This window comes from Misgurnus anguillicaudatus, chromosome 3 (assembly GCF_027580225.2).
Source record: "Misgurnus anguillicaudatus chromosome 3, ASM2758022v2, whole genome shotgun sequence".
NCBI classification, from domain to species: Eukaryota; Metazoa; Chordata; class Actinopteri; order Cypriniformes; family Cobitidae; genus Misgurnus; species Misgurnus anguillicaudatus.
Genome location: NC_073339.2, coordinates 46,291,050 through 46,315,587, shown reverse-complemented (window position 1 = coordinate 46,315,587; position 24,538 = coordinate 46,291,050). Strand labels below are relative to the sequence as shown.

Here is a 24,538-nt window from a genome sequence, read left to right as displayed (position 1 = left end):
TCCTGCAGCTCAGTTGGTGGAGCGGTTCACGGAACAAAAACGAAAACCAGAAACTTTCGATGTTTTGCAAGGAACAGAAACGAAACCAGAAACTTAAAAAAAGTGTTCCGGAACAGAATTGTTTATTTAAAATTATGGTAAACGGTTAATACCGTTATTTTTTGCGTTCTTTGACAAGATTTCTGTGCGATACTCGGTGAAGCTCACTTTCGGTCGTCATTGACTCATCTGAGAAATGAGAAGCTTGCCACCAGCAAGTAGCCTACGCAAGCCCAAGTCTCTAATGCTCAATCATAACAGGCAAATATTGTAGGCTACCAAGAATCTCAAGATGTTTTTTTTTTAATACTAATTAGTGATGTAACAGATCGCAGTTGATCCGTGATCCGTACAGATAACGACCCAGGGTTTGGCTCACATGCGATTTGCGGATTTATACGCAAATTTAAAAAGGGGTTGAAAGTTGATTATTTGTACGTCTTTTATTAAAGGCTTGCAAATGTTCACACTTAAAGCGTAACTAAACACCTGGTCAGAGCCTGACTCCACCCACTGGCAATATTTGAAAAATGCAAGAAAAGTGGGCAGATCCCAACGGAGATAGAGGGGACGAACCAAGCTCGTACCAAGTGTGTGGTGAGATCGTTACAAGGGCGTGGTGAGCTTGAACCTGCTTACGCCACGAGTCATTTTTTGGACCCAACATCCAATAGGAAAATTCAACTGCAGTAGCCACCGTTTAACCTGAAGAGGGCAGCACTCAGGCGTTTTTACACCATATATTGTAGTATTGAAACACTTTATATCCAAATATATGTCAAAAAATGTACTAAAATCAATGAACAGCACTAATAAAGCATCATTCTTACAGATCATTAACTAAAAAAGTTGGTTTAGGGTTAAGTTACTCTTTAAGTGATTTATTAACTACTAAAAGGTGCTAAAGTGAGCAATTTTCAACGCACATGTGGTTGAATGTGTCTGGTCTAACTCCAATTAAACTTGATTATCCCTATGCCCTTCAAAGATCAGAACTCTTGATGTATAAGCTTGTAGTCCATTTAAATACATTTGTCGAATAAAGCACTGAAAAACAACGTAATTTTCACTTTATGTGGAGCGACTGTTTATGCTGCATCTTCTTCCCCAAGGGCCGTTTGGCATCCGTCCTCCATCTGTTTGTGTGTGCACGTGCTTAAGTGCATTCAACAAATGTAGGCATGTCAGAAGATGACAAGAGACTTAAAGAAAATGATGTAGACTTATAATTTAAGTTTAATGTCCTGATGATCAGCCTACTTATTTGTATGTCCCACAGCTGACATGGAACATTATTAACTGGTTCGGGAACTTTATTTTTTTGTTCTAACCGGTTCAAGAACGTCAATTTGAACTGTGTTGAACTAAAAACCGGAAACGTTAAAATGCTGTTTCTGTTCGGAACGAACAAATTGGGAAAAAATCTGGTTCAAAGCCCTGCTTTAGCCACACAAAGGTTGTAGGTTCGTTCCCAGTGAAAACCCAACGCCGATTACACGTATACCTTCGAATGCCTCAGATAAAAGTATCTGCCAAATGCATAAATGTAAATGCTAAATATAATTGAGACTTAGGAGTGGATTATTTATTCATTTATTTTTTATTTATTTGACAAGGACAGTACATTAATTAACATTACTGTAAATACACCAGAATTAGCCAATAGGCGGTTTTTCATATGTTGTCGCTGGACAGATCTCAAAATTGTCTACCTAAAAACACAATATAAAAATCACAAAGAACAATACAAATAGTAAAAGCAGTAAAACAGGTATAATCATTTTGTCCTGAGCCCTTGAGAAATGTCCTAGCAATCAACCAGAACAACCTAGCAACCATAAAGATAAAGTATCAAAGTTATAATAATACCTGCAAGCTCTCATACAATATCTTAAAAAAATAAATAAATAATGAAGACATATTAAACAAATGACTTAAATTAAGCAAAAAAAAAAAGAACGAAAGTACACACAAGCAACAGTCACATAGCAACACCCTAGTAACCACTCACAGTTGCCAGGGTGTTGCTATGTAACTGCTGTTGTAATCTCAGTTGCACAGACTCTCTACAGCTCCTCTGGGAAATCTGGAAAGATGTTATAGTTCATGTTGGAATTCTTGTGCCTGCTGCTAATGAAAAGTTCAGTGATGTCGTGAACTTTCAATCAACTGGCAGTCGGGACTGAAATCTTGAACAAATGATGTTGGCATAAAGCAGTGGTTCTTAGGGATGCACCGATAGGATTTTTTGGGCCGATACCAATTCCGATTTAAACAGACAACTTCTGGCCGATACCGATATCGATATTAAACACTTGTATACAATACTATACAGTTGGTCTATTAGCTAGTTTATTTCTGCATCAAATTATTTTTACTGAACATGGATTGGATCTAATTAACATTCAACTGACCAACATAATAAGAGAGGCACAAATTAAAACAAATATAATAAGACAGCATGACGACCTTCAAAGGGGGTTTTTGCTATTCAGCATTTATTTTATTAACAACATTAACAAATTTTTTACATATAATGGATTTCTTTATGCAGTTAATTAATAAACAATCGGTATCGGCCTGTCTCGTGCTATTGCCGATATGCCGATGGTTTCAAATTTATCAAAAATTGGCCGATAAATATCGGTGGCCGATACATCGGTGCATCACTAGTGGTTCTTAAACTTTTTAGTGTTCACCCCCCCTTGTGTAAGGTGCATCCCCTTCAAAAAAATTCATGACATAAAAATCTTAGAATTTGAATTAAACAAAACTTTAGTGTAACTTTATTTTGATATTTTATGTTTATTTAAAGAAGAAAATTTTTCTGTAAGGCATTAAATAAAACTGGGTGCCAACATAAAAAAAAATCCTGCCAGGGAAAGAGTTAAGCATGCTTCCAAGCATATTTGATCATCACTTCAACAGTTGCACAATATAAATGTTAATGCATAAACTAGATGACTGCTGATTTATGAAAATAAACATCACAGTTTTTCATTGTGTCTTTGCTGCGTCTGTGTTGGTTGGGAACGGCGCTCTGTTTCAGCCACACTTGATTCTGAGGAACTACTTTGTTTGGCGGAAGAGTAATATTTGTACTAATATAATTACAACTTATTTGTGTTTTATTTTATAAAATACTGCTATGCATATAAAGTAACCATTTTATAAAAGCAATAAGCCCCGCAAAGCAGTGTGGTTACAGTGCATTTTATAACAGCTACGGGGCTTCACGTCGTGCCTAACAACGCCCCTAAGCTGTTATAAAATGCACTGTAACCCACTGCTTCTTGGGGCTTATCGCTTTATAAAACCACCCCCCAGTTAAGGAATCACTGGCATAAAGCATAATGTGTTTGGTATAAACATGAATCTATAACCCTGTCTGTAAATCAATAGGAAGATGATACTGTATGTAAGATAATTCATTGACAAATAAGTCTACATGTTCATGTTATTTGCTGCCTTAAATCAAAAGTGATTTTCTTTTATACACCAATGCTAGCGGTAATACAAAACTTTTTATTTAGTTTTGCACAAATTGCATGCTGCATAATAAATCATATTTGTATGCTGTGGGTTACTTCAGGAGATACACAGTGACTCTGGGTATAATATATTTGTTAATACTTTCTAGTAAATTGTATGGGACACAAGATTTTCCCTCCTTGTACACCTGTGACACTAATGATGAACTGAAGTATTAATGCATTAAAGAAATACTTTAAAGCATCATAGAGTCAAATATTTAAGCACTTAGCATTAAAACAATATGATTACAAATAAAGATATTAGAAAATATTCAAAAGGGAAAAATATTCATTCTTGTGGTTATTTTGCCAGGATGTCGAACATCTATAAAATCTAACATTAAGCGCACAACAAACTGTCTATGTGAGGCTTTAGGAAACACCATCTGTTAAACTAAAATATTTGAAAATATATAACTAGAAGCCATACTTAAGCATTTAAAACTGCAATGTAATTTGCATTACATTAAATACGACCCAGAACCCAAACTTTGTCTTAAGAGATTCTGCTGTTTGCTGTGATCTTCAGTTTTAATCAGGACACCGTTGATGTGTCTTTTCTCTCTTTAGGGATTTGTCCTCGGGCTTGGTTTGAAGGAGTGACCGGAAGACAGCTCATTTATCTTGCCAAAAAAGAAAGCCATCTTACATCACACCAGCCAAAATAAACCCACCCTTAGGCTGGAATTACATATTGATTTGATATAATAATAAATCCCCTGTCTTCCCCACAAACGATTGCTCGCTGAGATAAAATTATCTGTTCTGGCAAGGTGAGTGTGGGAAACAGGAAGGTGGCTGCAGTTATGCTTAGGGACCACCAGAGGGCGGTAAAGGCACGTGACTGCGTCTGCTTGTCTAAGATTAAGGGTCTCCATTTAGGACCCTGCCTGTCATGCAGAACAATGTGCATGCTTGACTGTGAAAAACACTCGATGCTTCGAGTCTCTCGTTTCATCTTTGCGCCTGTCACAGATGTTTTACTGTGAAGACGTCTTTCCACAGAATTTCACCCTCAGACTGTGAAAAAGCTGTGCGAGCGTGTGTGTGGTTTCTAGGGTCGATGTTGGGTTTTCTTACTCGAGATGATTTTTGTATCACTCTTGAAAAGAGGAAAGCGATCAATGAATCTGTTTAAGACTGGTTCTGCTTTTCTGCTTCACTAAGGTGCTAATTGTGAACTGTCTAGTTTCAGATCAGTCATAAAGAGATTGTTTAAAGGACAGCTGGCTGTTTGATCTTGTAGTCTCTTCTTCGTCATGAGATGACATTAAAAGGATATTTTTCCAAGACGGGGATCTGGGGTCTCAGCTTACAAAGTCATAGATGATCTGAGAGACTGTTTACCATATTCTGTTTTATTTTACGATTTCAAAGCATTGCTTTTCTTATAACTTATAAGGAATTTAAAATGTAATATCAATAAATCAATCAATTAATATTTATTTATAAAGCACATTTTAAAACAAGCAAAGCCCTAATTAAATATGTAAAGTACCCTGCATTAGTTTGTGCATTAGTTTAATTTACTTTAGATAGAAGTGCATGCCAAATGCAATGTTGGCAAAATAAACAGAATAGTTAGAGATAGATAGTAGAGGATTTTTTCTTGACCAAAGCTGTAGTTTCAATCCAATGCAGTCTATGTTAGCTCAGTCAAGGTTGAGACGTATATGAGAAACTGATAGTGTAGTGCTTTAAGCTTTGAGCTTGGAAGTCAAAGGTCATTTAATGAAACTTCTCAAGGGACACATCACTGAGTTTTCCTGTCACCATTGTGAGCCCAGGCAAAGCAAACAACTAGAGGTTTCCCAAGGGGACTGTCCTCTTAACAGGGAACTGTTTTGGGGGATAAAAATAGCCACAAAAATAGAGAGGTGTTTACATTTTCTCTCAAAAGATTTGAGTCCACGTAACAAATTAAGCTTTGTTACAAAAAACACGAGTTCAGATGCAAAACCCTCTAAGTGCATCTGACATGTTTTGTATGTAAATTAGCCATTTATCATCTTATGTTTACGTTCCGTCATTTCACTTTACCGGCAATGAAAAGGTTATAAGTCAGTAATTGAAATGCTTTATTTTTACAAATCTCAATTTAGTCATTTTTATTGGTATTTAACAAATCTTTAGCTGCAAAACTCTCTAAGGCCTAGTCCACATTGACACAGGTATTTTTTTTATAACCGTGACTTTTTTTAGTATAACCGTATAACCGTTTTTTTAACGTATAACCGTTCGCCCGTTTTTCCATACGAAAATGCAGTATCAGGGCACTGAAATGAACACTTTTGAAAACCCCTGCCAGGGTAAGGATTTTTAGAAACACCGGTTACAGTGTTGTCATGCCAGACAGTAAAACTGGGATTTTTGCCTTGCGACGTCACTTTTGTTAGGCTTCTGTCCAAGGTGGCTTTAGGATTTGGGTTATATCGCCCCTGCTGGTGTGGCATGCTCTTGACATTGCTTAATAGTGTGTTTTTGCTTTTTCATGAGGACAGAGGTTTCTTTTAAACCGAGCATGTGTGGACAGGATTTTTGGGAGGAAAAACTACCCGTGTCCATGTGGACTAGGCCTAAGTACATGCAAAACATCTTAACTTCTAAAAAAATCTCCAATCTCTCTTCGCTGTCCTTTCTAAATAAAGGTAAAAGGCACAAAAATTAAAACTCTTATTAAAAACTCTTGCACCTCATCGTTCGTATGTCAGTCTTATCTTCTGTGCACTTAGAAGTCTTTGCTGCTAAATCATTGTGGCATTTAGCGGATCCTGCAAAGAACACAATATATTTTTGAATGGCGGGATTAAGTGTATTTAAAGCAAAACTATTCCAGGAACGTATAATACGTGCCGAGAGCATTTGATCAATATCATTATCTCATTTCAGACTTAGGTGGCGTTTTGCATCTGAGATGCTCAAATAGAATTCAAAGTGAGTATTAATATGAGTCATTTTTCTAGGATGCTGTGTTGACAAACAGCTCATTAACAGAAAAAACAGAGCAGCCTCCTAGATTTTGAAACAAAGCTTTGGTGTTGAAACATGAAATGCACTCAAAACCATTTAGTTCTGTAATGTGAAGGTCTTGTGAGTGAAACAGGACATTTAAAAAAGAAAGAAAAACATGAAACTTGATTTAAGACATTGGAATCGATTAGATGGTGAAAAGTACTGTATTGATACATACAAGAATGATGCCAGGTGATTGTAGGGGAGGTGCTTGATGACATCAGCTGAAGAGGAAATTCCGTTAAAGGCTCTGTCCCAAATGGCACATTCCGGACTTCATCAGAGTCCACACTTTGATGACATCATGTAGTGCAGACCTTAGGGACCTTTGACGTAAGTCCATGAGAGCACACCGGAGTCATATTTTGGGACAGACTCGAGGGTCACAACGGAAATAGGAAGAAAAGTTGCCCATCAGTGTGAAGTCGTACCATCCGTCGTCTGATAACTCTTTCCCAAAGACTTCTGGGTAGTTAAAGTGCGTGGAGCCTGCAACAGTGCGGGCCAAAGAAGGTAAAAGGTGTGTTCGACTTCATGAAGCGCTGCGCAGACCGATCGGCTGCGCAGACCGATCGGCTGCGCAGACCGATGTTGTCCGACTTGAGCTGGCGCTGAAGGCATGTGGTTTTAAAGTACTGCGAGAGCATTTTGAGAGTAGCGGGCTGGCTCAGTTTTGATGACGGCACAGCTCTTCGTGATTGGTCGCCTCACTGATGACAACAATCACGTATGTTTATCCACTAATAAACATTATAAATGTATGTTTTTTACAACAGGAAAACTTGTTAATATACCTGAATATGCTATATTGTGTCATTTAACAAAAAAATTATAAAAAGCAAAAGACCAAACTTTATTGGTATTTTAATAATCTAGGCTTATGTTTCCCGTTATTTTCAGGCATTCAGTAGGGGAGGGGCTTGCGATTAAAAATTTCATTATGAAGTGTTTCTGGTTGCAACTTTTTATTTAAAGGTTTGTTTTTAACAAATTCACCATCTAATTTACTTAATTTGCGATAAAAGCAGGTAACACGGCGCACATGTCACTACGACAAGCAGAAGGCGTCCGACTTGATGGCTCCGTCTCCCTCGACTGCAAGCGACAAACCTCGCCGATCGGTCTGCGCAGCGCTGCATGAACTTGAACATACCTATAGTGAGTTATATTTGATGATTATAAATGACAAACATTTGTGTATTTCATTATATAATGCACCAATAAATAGACATAGGAAAATGTTTGAATATGCACAATAATGCTTTCAAAAAGGTTCTTTACACCATTTTTGTTTTTTTAAAAGTGTGCGATGTTTATAGGGTTGGTTATTCCCAATGAAAATCTTGTTTACTTATCATGTAAGTCATATATGTATATATTTATTCCTCCCAGCAACATATCTGCATTACTTCTTAAGTGACCTCCTTTACCTCAAAGCCAGACGTATGATTTGTATTCAGTCTGCAGAACTGTAGATATATCTATAACTTCAGGCCTCTGTTCTCTCAGGAACAATGATAAAGTGAGCCAGTCGCTAAATCCCCACTCAAGTTTAGTGTATGTGTGTGTGTGATCCAGCTTTTGGACACTGAAGATATCGAGGGCCTTTTATTTTAGACAAGACTTCATTGTACTAAAGGGTGATGACTGCAGATGCTGATGTCGTGTGACTGTCTGACCGCAAAAGATCCCGGTCGCAATCCGATTCTACCTGCGCTTGGCATTTTGACAGACAGTAACACGGGGAAAGGTTGTCCATGAAATAATTATGAAGTCTGCCAGTGGACTTTCGAGATCCATGGCATCAAAGTAGGAGTAATCATAACGTCTGTCTGGGGCGTCTGCGGCGTATCTGGACGTGGGTACGGGTGTGCCGTCAATGAAATGAGATCTGCTTGGTTTGACCCTCGTGTGCCTGAGGTCTCGAGGATACTTCAAAGAACGTAACGATAAAAATGTTCAGGAAACCGGGGAGAAATAACAGAAACACAGCAGGGAATCAAAGCCAGGATTAGAATCATGAGTCAAAAAAAAAAGAAACAAAATCTGTTCCTTGCGGATCTTTTTACAACCAACACAATTTCTTTTTTAAAACATTTTTACATTTTAAATAAATGAAGGGGTCATATACAAATAAGCATAATCTTAAAGCTCAAAATGGAAGTTGAAGTAAAGGAGCCTTAGTCTTTATAATACAGGCAACTCTGAATTAATTCTAGTACATTTGCAGTGTAGTTTCAGCTAAATTTAGATTGAAGTCTTTGCCCGTTCATATAAAAAAGCTGTACTTCCATAGCGCCCAAAACGCAGACAAGTTACTCGGTACAGCTGAAGAAAATCCTCTCACAGCTGAAAGATCATTTCAATGACAGCTGATACGCTTCACTCACCGCTGCTACGCAGTCGACACTCTGGAAATGTCACCGAAGAGGACCAACCCAAGGTGACACGCTTATAACACAGCAGATGTCATTTCTTACCACACCACTGCTTTACTGCGTGCTATCGCTGACAAAATCCCTTCCAAAGGAGAACCGGCACAAAGCGGGCCGCTCTTAAATCCAGGCCTTCCCGGCCACACTTAGTGATTACTGAACTGTGACAAAGTACATTCTTCATTTCTGACCGCCTCTGAATGTCGTGGGATGGCGGGATAGCTGTCGAGCAGATTGGAAATCTTATAGGACACACCTACACTCTTTAAAAAATAAGGTGCTAGAAAAGGTTGCTCACAGCGATGCCACAGAAGAACCTTTGTTTGGTTCCTCAAAGAACCTTTCGGTCAAAGGATGTTAAAAGAAACTTATATCATCTGAAGAACCACACACACACACACATTCTGGTTTCCATGTTTTGTGGGGACATTCCATAGGCGTAATGCATTTTATACTGTACAAACTGTATATTCTATTCCCCTTACCTACCCCATTTCCTAACCCCAACCATCACAAAAACCCTTCTGATACTTCACATTTTCAAGAAACATCATTCTGTTTGATTTATAAGCTTGTTTCCTCATGGGGACATCAAAATGTCCCCACAAGGTCACAAAAACACTGGTATTCCTATCTTTGTGGGGACAATTGGTGCCCACAACGTGATAATTACCAGGTACACACATTCACACACACGCACACACACACACACACACACACACACACACACACACACACACACACACACACACACACACACACACACACACACACACACACACACGCACACAGATAGACACACACAAAAATGTATGCAATATATGCAAAGTAGAAGCAGCATTTTTGACTGAATGGTTCCACACTGTAACAAATTTCTGTAGTTTTCACAGCATTATTACTGTAAAATGAGCAAATGCTTACTGTAGAACTTGTATACAGCATGTTGCTGTAGATCTGCAAATGGTCTTTTTTCAACGGCGGGTAAATTCTACAGTAAAAATATTTTTCCTGTGAATCACAATACAGCAATTTCTAAAGGATTCTTTTCTTCAGCCAAGGAAAGCTACGAGATTCCACACTTTCATCTGAATTTTTACTTCAGAAAGGTAAATTTGCTAATTTAATTCCAAAGTTTACTCTTGTAAAGTCTGTTTGTTCAACTTTAAGAGTGCACTGAGAGAGAATGAGCAGCACACTTCACCGTCTTGTGTGTGCATTTTGTAATTTTATTACCACAAATATATAATTCTGCATGATTTCGATATATTTTCTAGTTTGGCAACATTTTATAACGTCATTAGTTTAGAGAAGGATAATAATTTAATAATAATAGTAATTGGCCGTCTCTCAATGCTTGTTTCAGAATATTAACAATTATAAAGTTGACTGTTATTCTTAGTTAATAGTAAATTGTTTAATATGCTTATGACTTGCGAATCTAATGCTCAGTTAACTTAAATAAACCAGGGTTGATGACGTATGCGAGTGCGACCTCCGCAGGGCGCAGCCTGAAACCAGTCTCTCGAGCTGAAAGAAAACGCAGCTGAGGAGATATGAGGTAAGACTTATCCAGTCTTTAATTTAATTATAGCGTTAGCATTGTGAACCAAAATTAATTTAAAAGTGTGTATTTTTGTATTTATTGGCGCGATATTCGTTTAAACCTCACGTTTTTTTGTCTTGCTCGCTTACGTTGCTGCCTGAGGAAACAGAGCGGGCCGATTCAAAAGAAAGCATAACACACATTTTTCATAATTTCACGATTGTTTTACCGTTTCTTGGTCACAAAGTGTAGTTTTAGGACTAGTTCAGTCGAGAATGTATATGTATTATATTTAAATCTGCAGTCGATTAGTAAAGATAGCGCCTGTTTGAACGTTTGCTTAGTGAGATTCGGTACGAATGAGAACCAAAGCATGAGCGGACATCAGTGTTCACTCGCCCCGCTGACCACCGCCCTCTCTGGGCTACATTTCTGACAGATATTCCCTGGCTCTCATGTTGGCCTTGTTTGTTTTTGATGGTCAAAATGAGATCAAATCAGCAGTATTTGGTGTCATAATGAAACTATTAATCGTTTTCTTATTCATATTTAGTGTCTTTTGTGTTTGTTATTGTTTTGGCGCGAGGTGAAAGTTAATAAAACTATAATTTTACAATGTTACTATGCTTTCCCATTTATTCTTAACGCGATACGAGCACTCGATTATTATTAAACTTTGTTCTTGTCAGTACTATATAAAACGGTTATTTATCAGTGTCAGAGAGATGTTTTTGCATGCTGCTTTTAAATATATCAGTGGCGATATCTCATAACATGTTTTAATAGTCACGTCACGATAAAATAAATGATCAATGTCCACATTTAAAAGCTGCGGTGCTTACCTGCAGTCCCACGGTGTTTTCGCGTTTTGATAAGAGATATTGCTTCAGAAAAAAATAGTTTACATTCCTCTTTCCAAGTCCACACGATGTGACAAGACATAACTTCCATTAAAGGTGCAGTGTGTAATTTTTAGAAGGATCTCTTGACAGAAATGCAAAATAATATACAAAAGTATATGATCAGGGGTGTATAAAGACCTTTCATAATGAACCGTTATGTGTTTATTAACTTAGAACGAGACTTTTTATCTACATACACTGAGGGTCCCATTACATGGAAGTCGCTGATCTTTGACGGAATAGTCGCTTCCGATTGGGATTCACAGACTGATTTACGAGCTATAGGCTTGTCGCGATAGTCTGTCAAACGGTGATTACTGGTGCTTCAGCCTCTCACCCTTTAGATCACTTGCCCACCGCGACACCGTCTTTCACCAACGTTTTGATATTTTTCTTGTAATTAAATCATTTAGTTTCGTTAGAGAGAGCAAACACTTACAACTGAATGGTCTTACTCGTTTTTGTCATAATATTTATTGGGCCGGGCGTATGCAAGCGCTGCATTTGAACAGTTGCGTGATTCAAAAGAGAAAGTAAAATGCTCACGTCTGCATGAGCATTTATAAGCCCCTCCCACACGGTGATATCGGTATCATCGGATTTGTCACGTGCTGATTAACCGGTGGGAAAATTCTGTCACCGCAGCAACCCTAACGAGCTAGTGAACTAATGAGACGGCGCGTCTGTGTTTGTCCGTGTTTGCGTGCAGTTTTTCCATTCAGAGATGAGGCTGTTTAAAGGACCTCCATTCACTAGGTGGCGGAATGATACGAAAGGTGAAGCGGTTACTGTTCCGTTATCAGTAGAATATCGCATAGCTCTTAGCCAATCAGATTCGAGAACCAGAAAGAACTGTTGTATAAATTAATATATCAAACATGTTAAAGTGCACAGAAACCATGCAACAGGAAGAAGCTGTTTTTCTCTTGGTTGATGCAAGTTATTTTTGTACAGTATTGACACACTTTTACTCTTATGAATATTGTACTTGTGATTTCTAAAAGTTATTTTTTTGTTTGTTTATTTTGTGTTACAGGAAACTTCCACCTACAGTTAGCAGATGCTGAGGCCCAGATTTCCATGCTAAGCACTCCAAGGCTCATCATGCTCGGTATGATCCCAGCACTCAACATAATACAGGGAGCTACACTGCGACCAAAATGGTCGCATATGCGACCTTTTGAACTGCCGTTGCGACCCTAATTTTTAATGGGTCGCAAATGTGCTACCTAATGTTTTAGACAATATGCTATGATTTACTATGAGCATTTATTAAAACATAAATGTGGATTTTAAGAATACGTTTTATAACGTGCTCTGAGCCATCAACACGTTGGCTTCATTTTGCGTGAAAGCACGTCGTGTCTCTCCCCATCAGTGTGCGTTTGCGTGCTCAGCTGTTTCTCAATGAATTAGGTGCGACGCGACGCAAGCGCAGTGTATTCCATGTTTCTGAACTTGAGCAGAGGTCTTTCTTCACTGAGGACGCGGGACCCGTATGGTTCCGGGTTTATATTTTAAATGGTCTGTCGGGTCCGGTTAGATCCTAGTTTAATTACTTTGGGTCCCAAGTCTGATTAATATTGAGTTTATAACCCGAGTCGATCGGAAAACGGCCATGAGTGCTACCGCGCTAAAGCTCGAGTGCAGTTTAGCGTGCCTTCGGTTTCAATGGCGATGGTTCTTGTTACGACCACGCGCTGCGTTTTCTTTCTCACATGTTTTTAATAATCAAGTAGATTTGAAAATAAAATAAGTGGAATAATATTATTGAAATAATAAGTGGATTAAGCTTTTTAAATCGGCAAGAGAGAAATAGAAAGATAGAGCAGAAGCAGTAAAAGTGCCTATTTAATAGAAATTATTACCATTATAACATCATTCATAACATCAGTCACATTTATAATCTATAGACCTGCACTGTCTATTAATATATTATACATAGTATTGTATTATATTGAGTTTGATAAAAGGGGTCTAATTGCTTCATATATCAGTGCAAAAACAGTAAGTGTTTTCGTGGTGCTTTGACAAACAGTGTCAGCTTTGTTAATGGCAAAGAAAGTTTGGAGTGTTTAGATTAATGAAATATAATGTGAAATTAATATTAATTTTCAATAAATCAAAGTATTGTGTTGTGTCACACATTATTAGTTCTTCGTCATATGTATAGTAGACCATTATTTGTCAGTGGGTAATGATTGCCCTTTTTACCGGTTACCACCACCAAGTAAATTTCAGATCTGTGGGAAACACTGACTGCAAAACAAGGCGGCATGTGGTTTAAAAGATGGCAACTGGCAAGTAAAATAAAAAGCATATCTGTATGCAATACAGTTTCATTATTGTTCATTATTAACCAGAGCGCCTTAATATAACTTGAAAAAAATATGTGCGACCAAATCATATTTTGCGCCAGTAACTGAAAAAGTTGGTAGCGCAAGTGCCACCAGTGGAAAAGGTTAGTGTAGTTCCCTGTAATAGATGCCAATTTTAGGGGTTACTTCATCTATAAAGCGTATTTGTATCAAGTCACTGTGTGAACAAAGTTTTATGTCATCTTGCACGTATATTCCAAAATTCTCTAGTGGTTATTGATCTAATAGGAAAGAAAGAGGTAGTTATGTAGGGCTAGTGTTTTCAATTAATTTTGCTTATGTAAAATAGTAAACCATATCAGATTGAATACTGTGCAATGTCAACTTTTATTTAATATTTTTTAGGAGAGTCCAATCTGAGGGCAAAAAATGGATGCTTTCCATCGAGGGCAGAGTTCTCCTCCAATTGAGTGACGGTTGTGATTTCACTTCTGCTCTAGCCTTTTTGCGTCATACTATGTATGAGGCAGCCACTACATTGGGATTTATCCAGAGGTAAGCACTGTTTTTTTATATAGTTTTGACTAAGAATGGGAACAAATATTTGAGTACTCATTCTTTAACCAACTACCCGATTAGTAAAATACTTCTTAAAGTGTTTTTTTTTTAAATGAACTGTTGTGCTATTGTTAAATATCAAACGTTTAATTTAACTCGCCATGCAAAAGGTAGAAAAGCAGCACAGCTAGTCTAATACAGTGGCAGCCGGTGACTTCTTTTTTCGAGGGTGTTTGTCACAACATGTATGTAGCCCATCATGTGTGTGGTTCGTCATTTCAAAATATGTGTTTGGCGCGTCGAGTGAAACAATACTTTTCCATTCACAAATTAACAAATATTTACCATAAATTTCACTGTTGTATCTAGGGGTGGGCGATAAACCGGTAGACATAATTAACCGGTAGAAATTTGTCAACCGGTAGAGATTTTGGACTATCGTTTCTATCGAGGTTACATGCCCACGTTACGCTCCTGTGCGCGTGGTTGCGAAAACGTAACGTTTGTACACGTATTTAAGCACTGCAGTTTTAAAACAAGTTATTTTAAGCCATTAAAACACAGACAACAGATCTGTATGCATGCGTTTTTTCTGTGTGTCAGGAGCGGACAAGTCACGCAACCGCAGCTCTTTCTGTCTGTGAGGAGCGCGCAAGTCGCGCGACCGCTGCTCATTAAGCTTGTGAGCATTTTTCCCACTTTAATACACATATGCGTCAAAATTTCCGTCTTTGCAAGCATCCTCATAAACACGACCAGTTAGGTCTTAAGAGAAAGTAAACAGCTAAAAGAGAAAGCGCATGTGTAACATTGGGTCAGGACTTTGCTCTTAAGGGAAGTTACCTAATTTTGCTCCTGTCTGTCACTCATGTTAATCATGAAAATCTCTCACTGCTCCTGATTAAATCACTTTTCTACCTTAAATAAAAATATATATAGGCCTATACATATATACATAATTATTTATTATCATTCTTATATCATTGACTGTTTATCTTCAGAGAGCTTGAGTTTTGTTTGTGAGAATTATGAACATTTCTATGGTATTAAAGATTTAAACCTTATTAAAACATAATAAAAACTCTACCGTGATACATATCGTTATCATGATATAAAATTAATCCTATCGTGATAGAAGATTTTGGTCATATCGCCCACCCCTAGTTGTATCACTAACTGTAAACTGTAAACTCCACAAACCACCAACAGAGCATATAAAAAAATTAAAATTGTTTATTTAAAAGTAAATCACTGCGAAGTAAACTTTTATGTATATGTCATCAACCCGTCTGTCTTGCTTTTACATTAATAGTCAATTTCTTTCATTACAGGGTAGAGTCCAGGCCAGGAAGTCAACTAGTTCATTTCCAGATTTAAAAGAATAATATTTCTGAAAAAAAGGTCTTGGAGAAAAACAATATTCAGGTTTGAAATCCTGCTGTAAATGTAAATCATTTAACTTTTATGCATTTGTAATTTACCAGAAACTTTTTAATAAATATTGATTGTTTTGTGTGTTCAGAAAAAAAGTGTTTTTGTATGTTCAGAAAAGTGTTGAAATTAAATGAAACATTCACAGAAAAATGTTAACATATTTAAAAAAATGTATATGTTCAGAAAAGTTTTGAGATGTTCACAGAAAAAATGTAACACAAAAAATGTATGCTATGCTATTTTTAATTTATGAATTTTTGTAATTTAAAGTGATAAAATAAATGGCATTTTTGTGACAAACAGTGTCTTCATTTTACAGTACACAAAATAAATGCAGTAATCCCTATTACAGTAGTAGTTATGAAATACAGTACTGTGATTATTACTTTAAAAGAGTTTACAGTAATTTTAATTTTTACTGCAATTACATTTACAGTAAGAATACTGTGAAATGAAATACAGCAACTTACTAGCTAATTGCTGCCAGCAAGTTACTGTATTTTTCACAGGATTCTTTTTACAGTGCATATTAAACCTCATACATCTAATAAGGGTTGAAAAAGGGTTGAAAAGGGGATGAAAGGGGTTCTTCAAATTTGCAAAGTTAAACAATGATTCTTCAAGGAACCAAAAATGGTTCCACCATGGCGTCGTTGTGAAAAATCTTTCAACCACCTTTATATTTAAGAGCTCATAATTTTAAACCAGCAAATGAGAAATTCTGAGCCTTCCCCTGCTATTTATATCCTATTCCAAATCTTTCCTGATAGAGAGGTTTATGGTTTGACATGCAATGGGAGGTCTGAATGTAGGGGGTTGCTAGGCTCCGTGTAATCGTCTTGGATTGAGACTTTTGAGCCAATATTTCCAATCAGGATCCCTTGACACAGAGCCAGCCCTCCGTATTAACCCCCACTCGCTCCCCTCCCTTTTGCTCCCCTCCTTCTTCCTTCATTTCTTCGAGAGATCAATTGTACAACAAATTCAATGAATTCTCTGCCAGCTCCTGTATTTCCTCTGAGCGGCTTCTACCTAAGATATTAACCAAACACTGGATGAGAAAAGGAAAGGACGAACTAAAACATATATAAAGAACCAAACAGACCAGATTCGGTAGCTAAACTATATTTAGCCGGGAGCCGTACGCGAGTTCCCAGCTAGACGAAATGAAAGACTCTAACAGGAAATGAAAGGGCCAGTGGATAAGATCAGGAAATACAATTATGCGCCGTCGTGTTAACATGCCCCGATGGTAAAAGTAGGTAATGATACGGTCAATGTGATGGTAGCATAGTAAACTTGGAAATGCATGTATGACTATTATTCATTATGAGTGAGAGAAAAGCAGAATTTTTTTATCAAATTTGTGAAATTAATTATAAACATAAGTTTTAGTGTAATAAATACATTTTTATTTCTATTAAACAATTAAAGGTACTGTGCAAATTCTATCATAATTTACTCGCTCTCATGTTGTTCAAAACCTAAATGAATTTCTTTCTTATGTTAAACACAAAAGAAGATATTTTTGATAAATTATTTGTTGACCGCCATGTTATAGTTGAGATCAAGTGTCGAGTATAGAATTGCAAAATTCTAGTAATTTTCAAGGTTGGAAACTTTCCATGGGAAAATATGAGAATTAACACAAATTAATGTGAATAAACTGGGAATTTAAAAAAATTGCAGAGTTGCCTATATAACAGGGAACAATAGTTTTAAAATAATCGTATTATACTTTCAATTAAATCAGTCATTTTAAATGTTTATTTATGTTTGTATTTGATATAGTTTATATACATTTCCAAACAATTCCCATAAATTACCATAAAGTTTCCAATTTGGAATATTTCCAAAGTTCCCCAGAAGAAGTTCGTATGGAAAGTTTCCGGAAATTTACCAGAAATTTTCCGCCCCTTTGCAACCCTATTGAATCAAGATAAAGCTGGATGTAGACTTGGTCTTGACTTGTACTCGATCTCTAGTCTTGATCTTGACTTTGGTTGGACTCAACTACAACACTGTTGATGGCATTCATTGATTTCCACAGTATTTGTTTACCCTACTATGGAAGTCAATGGGTACCATCAACTGTGTGGTTGCCATCATTTATTTAAATAAGAAACTCATAAATTTAGAACAACATGAGGGCGAGTAAACGATGACCCAATTTCTTTGATTCTTTTTTATGAACTATCCCTTTAAAACATCAGCAGTTGAACAAAGTGCTTTCCAAAATGATGAACAACGACCAATAGCTGCCTGCAAAAATGTTGTCATCACATTAAGGGTGTCGTGGTTTCATGTTCCTGTAGCTCAAATTGTAGCGCATTGCGTTAACAGTGCAAAAAGCCATGGGTTCAATTCCCACACACATAGGCTATTAATATAATGTATACCTTGAATGCACTGTAAGTTGCTTTGGATAAAAGCGTCTGCCGAATACACAAAATCTAGAAGATCTGTTAAAATAGTTCTCAACGTTGAAAGCAAAAAATGATCCATAATTCATAATGTAAACATAAACATTTTTAGATAGCAGCTCTCACCCAAGTGCAGAGTATCATTATTGATTTTATTCATGAAATATTTCAAAGTAAAAACCTTGGAGTATAATTATAGTGTTGTTGGATTATGCATGTTTTTTCTAATTAACTCATTCACCGCCATTGACGAGTTATCTCATCAATTATGAGTTAATATTTAACTAATAAATACGCCTTTCTGGACAAATTTCAAATGAAAGTGTAATACCGCTTTTATCCACTAGATGCCAAACCGAATTTATCAAAAACGGAAGTTAAAAAGATTTAATGATTTATTTTAACTGCCTTTATGTTTGATAGTCATTCTGAGTCTGATCTCTAACATAAATTCCTTTACAAAAAAGCAATTTTTTAAGCTTTTTGCTCAAAATGTTGTATTTTTAAAGAGAAATATCCAAATTTCAGTGGTTAAATTAAGTGGAAAAAGTAAATATATAATGAAAGTTTTTTCCCCATTTTGTTTGTTTGTTTATTGTTTGTTTGAAAGCAGAGGGTGTGTTCTTTAATTTGATATAATTTGTATGTTTATATATTTATAGAAGATAATTTTTCCTGCAATGAATTTTGTGAAACTTTTTCTAAAATCACAAAAATGCAGGTGGGCAACTTTTCTCAAAAAGGCTGGCGGTGAATGAGTTAAGGAAATCTTTTGGATATTAATGCATTTTTACACGATGAAGACAGCAAATGTCAGTTTTTCGAAATTGTGCTCAACACTTTGGGGCTCAAACTCAAGGACCAAGCAGTTCAAAGCTTTCTGTGTTAGGAAACGAACGAAAGAACAAGAGATGGATCCAAAAAGCCCATTTGTCTTTAAAACGCCTTTTGAATGGCCAAACACAACATCAGAGCAAACATCTTTGTTAGAAGTCCTCATATTGTTTTAAGTTGATTTGAAACCAATCCAATTCGACAGCGACAAGTGTGTATAACAGATTGCTGTTGACTGTGACCGTTTTCGTGAAATATGCATCAGTTGGAAACCAAAAGCAAATTACTGCGCTCTCGCAAACAGTTTTTTTCTCATTGCAAAAAAGTTATTACAGCCATTGATGTGATTCATTCATTTCTTCATTATTTACAGTGAATTATCATATACTGTACCTAGAAAATAATGTTGAAAATAATATTAAAGCACTCTACAGAATGCAGAAGATACTTTAATCAATGTTAAGATAGAAAAGCCATTGATTGGTTTGTGGTCTTGAGCTAAAAGCATCTCCATGTTCTCCATTCACAACTGTGAATAAATTCTGATAAAAGCATATAAAGCCTGATTTATAAACCATCATATAAACTTTATGTTTGCACTTTTCTTTTATATAATAAAATATGAAGCAATGAGGACCTGGCAAACAAACAAGGACCTGACCATCCTAATGCATGTTGCACATACATGAAAAGGTCTGGATGAAATTCAGACGTTTCAATCTGATTGGCTGGATTGATGCATCTTTTGAGGGTTGTAGACCCTCTATTTCAAACAGACTTGAAATTGCAGGGCTTTTAGGTTGATGATATTTATACTATACATCTATCACTTTAACAGAGAGCAGCATAATGAGGGCCACTCTCTATTTTGATGGATATCAACTTATACACACAAGAAATATAGCAGATATTTATATGCTTCTAGTCCATCACTTTCCGATTTATTCTCTTCATCCTACTGATCCCAGTAATTTATTATAGTTTTCATACAGTAGCTCTCAAGCCAGAGTATGGATGTTAAATGCATGCATAGAAATGTATGCATCAATGTAACAAAATTGCAAAGACATTTCACCCAAATAAATAAAATGAAGACTTTTTAAAACAGACTATAGTTCATAGTTAATGTGACACTTGTTTAAACTGACTTCATTTAGCCACTGACACCAGTTGGTTAATGCAAAACGTGAGGTAGAAACAGTTGCACATCGTTGTGTTGTTTTGGGTGAAATGTTCATCTCATGCTGTCTACTGACAATTTGTTGTGCTATCATGAGGTCTGTGCTCCAGGATTCATTATAGAGTTTACACTCATTTCTTACTCCATTGATCTTCGCTCATTTTTCAGCAGCCTCCAAAAATCGCTACAGATAATGTATCATTGCTGATCTTACAGCAGTATTGAATCACACGCCGTCCGACATTGTTCAATATTTTTGTCTGCCTAGATGAAACTCTTGAGACCATGCCGGCTGAATATTTTTGATCTTCACTATCTCCCTAAAGTTTTCATGTAGGTTGGGTCATCTCAATGCTATCTCTTGGCAATTTATACGTATTTTACGAGGGGCTTATTTATAGTAAGACATACGACCACATTCCTACATTTTTTGTACAATTTGCTTTTTCCCCATGTTATGTTGGGGTTATTGTTTTTTATAACAATCGTAAATTTTTGCATGAATAACTTTGTACAAATTTCTATGATTTAGTCAAATTGTAAAATATGTTTGAATTCTCATGAGATCAGGCTGGTCATCTTTTACTGTCCCTCAAATATACCAACAAATACTGTTTGTGGAAATCCATGGAAGCAAATAAACACTTTGGAATGGTTTCCCAGACAGGGATTAGCCTACCCAGTCTCATGTAGATGCGTATAAATAGTGCAATACAGTGTAAAAATCGAGCAATACATACGCCAAATTCCACTTTGGCGTGCATATGATACGCCAGTCCTTCCCATTCACTTAAACAGTTCTCTTTTTTGTCGTTTTATTTAATGGTTTCTCATTTTTTTTCTGTTTTTTAAACCATTTTCGCTTGGGTTTAGGGTAAAATTTTAGATTTGCTTTAAAATACAGGTTTCTCCATGTTTTTGTCCATATTTAAGCCATGGTCGCTTGGAGTTGGGGTTATAGTTGGGGTTTGGGTTAGGATGTCATTTTTATATAACAAAAAGTTGTTCTAACCCTAAACCCAAGCGAAAATGGTAAAAAAAATTGCAAAAAAATTGAGAAACCAATAAATAAAACGACAAAAAAAGATGCACCGTTTAAGTGAATGGACTGGCGTATCAAAAAGCACGCCAAAGTAGAATTTGGCGTATGTATTGCACGATTTTTACACTTCGTGCTATTTTTATGCAACTCCGTGAGACTGAGTTGAATTAGCTTATGCCAGGCCTTAGTTAAATTAGGACATGTTAGCATAATTTATAAATAAAAGGGATGTCAAAAGATGAATTGCGATTAATCTCATACAAAATAAAAGTTTGTTTTTGCAAAATACAGTATATGTGTGTGCATATACTGTAAACAATTTGCTGTAATTTTGCAGCTGGTTGCCAGTAACTTACTGTAGAAGATAATGACTGAAAATGTTTCACGTTCATTTAACTTTAAACAAACTGTTGCCAGTAAATAACATACATGTAAAATCTACAGTAAGTTACTGGCAGCTAGCAGTGTATATATATATATATATATATATATTATATATCAGTGGTTCTCAAACTTTTTCAGTGTGTGGCCCCCCCTGTGTACGAAAAAATTCCTTCACGGCCCCCCCAAAGAAAATTTATGACAAAAAACTGTTCTAAAACTCAACTTTTAATTCAACAAAACATATTGAATTATACAAAGTAGTGCTGTTGGTAGCCTTATATTTTTTTTAGGTTTAATTGCACAGAATTCATGATAGATGTATTTATTTTATAAAATGTCATAAAACTGGGGCCCCCCTGGCACCATCTCGCGGCCCCCCTGGGGGCCCCGGCCCCCAGTTTGAGAACCACTGTTATATATATTAAAAATTATACAAAAACAAATTTTTTCTTAAATTTATGAATGTTTGTGTGTATTTATATATACATAATAATTACACAAAAAACACACAAATAAATTATGCAAAACCAATAATGCATCTTGAGACACAACACTATATATTTTAAGATATGTCAGAGCAAGTTGTTTTATATTAAGACAACTTTAACATTTAAATTAGTCTGGGACTGTTCTTAAGCCCTGTCTGGAGAAACCGCCCCTTTGGACATTAGAAAAGGTTAGAAAAAGAAGAAAAGCAATATTGGGGATCTGAAAGTAACTTTCTTTCTTAAAAAGAAACAAAACATGTTTTTTTCTAATAATTGCATAAATGATTAGCATTTAAAATGGTCTCCTTACCACGATTTAAAACTGTAAGATAAAAATAATGATTTATAATTTGAGTCAAAGTTGGATTTTGCAGGAAACGTCAGTTGTGTATGGTGGAACAAAAGTGCAAAACAAAACAACAAATCTAAAATTAAAACAACAAATTAAAACACAAAGGCAAATCTAAAAACAAAAATTCAGGTCAAAAACTCAACGACAAATTGAGTCTGACTTGTTATTTTGTCACTTAATTAAGTTGTCTTGATTTTGGATTTGTTGTTTTGTTTTGCACTTCTCTGCCATTGTAGTTGTGTCTCTGGGTCTGATTCACGCCAGAGTTCGGTTTATTTGGATGATCTTAACACTGTTTTCCGAACTCGATGGCGCACCCTAAAAATGGTGCTCTGGGGCAGTGCCGGTCTTTCCTATACGCAAAGTACGCAATTTGCATAGGGCCCCGCACCACTAGAGGGCCCCCTTGATCTCAGAATTATTTAAAACCATTATATCAAAGAAAAATTATTATTATGTTTAATGAAAACAAGACGCTATAATTTAAATAATTTGCAAACTTCCGAATTTGTGCGGGTTTTTAAAAATACTTAATGATTTCTTAAATCACTGATATGTACTCGGACAACATGCAGGCAGTTTCTCAATCCGAAGGCTGCAGCCTTCAGAGGTCGCATTTGTAGGCTGCATATGCGTCATAAAAACGTATTTTAGAAGATTAACAATTATAATGTTGACTATTATTCTTAGTTAATGGTTAATTGTTATATTATGCTTATGACTTGCAAATGAAATGCTTATTTAACTTAAATAAATCAGGCTTGATGACGTATGCAGCGCGCATATGCAACATGATCCGGAGGTTGCAGCCTTCAAATCTAGAAACGGCCGCACGCATGAAGCAGAAGAGTGATTTGGTAACGATGCGCATATTATATGCCCACCATTGATTTAAAACAAAGACAAAGCTATCCGTCTGGAGCAGAATAAAGGGGAAAAAACGTGAAGCAAGGGAAAAAGATAAAGGATTTGCGCAAGCAGATTAAGTCAATGTAAAGACACGCCTCCTAGCATGGGGCGATTCAAATGACGCGAATTGGGTGACGCAATTGCCGCGAAAACACGCACTTTTTCCTTTGAACTTCAAGAACGCGCTCTCGCGCAGGATAATTTGGGGTCACAATGAGAGAGAGAGAGAGAGAGAGAGAGAGAGAGAGAGAGAGAGAGAGAGAGAGAGAGAGAGAGAGAGAGAGAGAGAGGTAAGAATGGTGCCCACGTCGAGAAAACTTAATAGAAGACTTGAAATTTGTAAAGGATTAAACTATATGTCACTCGTTTAATTACAGTATGTTAACTGGATAACACTGGATATAACTCATTGTATAGATAATAAAATAATGTATTTTGATTACACAAATCAAACCTAACTATATGATTGTAGGCTACATACATACATACAATTTGTAGCTGCTGACCAACATAGGGAATCTCTATGGCTAATTTATAAGACATGTTGCTGATACAGTACTGTGTGTTGTACCTTATCTTGTTAATTGAGTCTTTTTGGGCATCTTATGCCTAGAATTATTCAAGGAGATTGATTCTTTTAACTTCCTTTAAAGTTTGATCAGTTGTGCATAATGACATGTGCAACAAATGGGGTGTCAAACTCATAGATTTGCAATATTTAAAATCAGACACTATTTTTAAAATATTTGGTGTCAACCTCTGTGACAGCTTTAAAGGGACACTTCAATTTGCATTAAGCTTTGTATAGTTAGAACTCCAGTCATGTTTTTGAATGGTCGTGCATCATTTCCTCAGTTGCCGCTGAGACAGGAGAAATACAGATTTCAGTGTTGCACTTCCTTCTTTCAATGATGTAAAAATCATCATTTTGCGTCATTGAAAGAAGGAAGTGCAATGTCTTTGTTGAGGGAATGAGACTACAAACACCCCTTTTCTCTGTAAAATAGGCACCAAATTGTAAATGTATGTTACATTTCGACTACAAATATAAAACGTTCAATAAAGATTAATGTTTCTACGGGTGAAATGCTCTTTTAAAGCTGAAACTTATCAAATCCTATCAGACGTCCAGAATGTCATTGAAACACACCA

The 24,538-nt window shown here is 36.3% G+C and overlaps 1 long non-coding RNA gene across 1 annotated transcript; it reads left to right on the top strand.

Annotated features, from left to right (window-relative positions):
- Positions 1 to 10,000: 10,000 nt before the first annotated feature.
- Positions 10,001 to 14,711, top strand: LOC141363536 (uncharacterized). The gene is made up of 3 exons (XR_012369048.1): positions 10,001 to 10,577; positions 12,501 to 12,575; positions 14,188 to 14,711. It is a non-coding gene; the product is annotated as an uncharacterized lncRNA (long non-coding RNA).
- Positions 14,712 to 24,538: the final 9,827 nt, after the last annotated feature.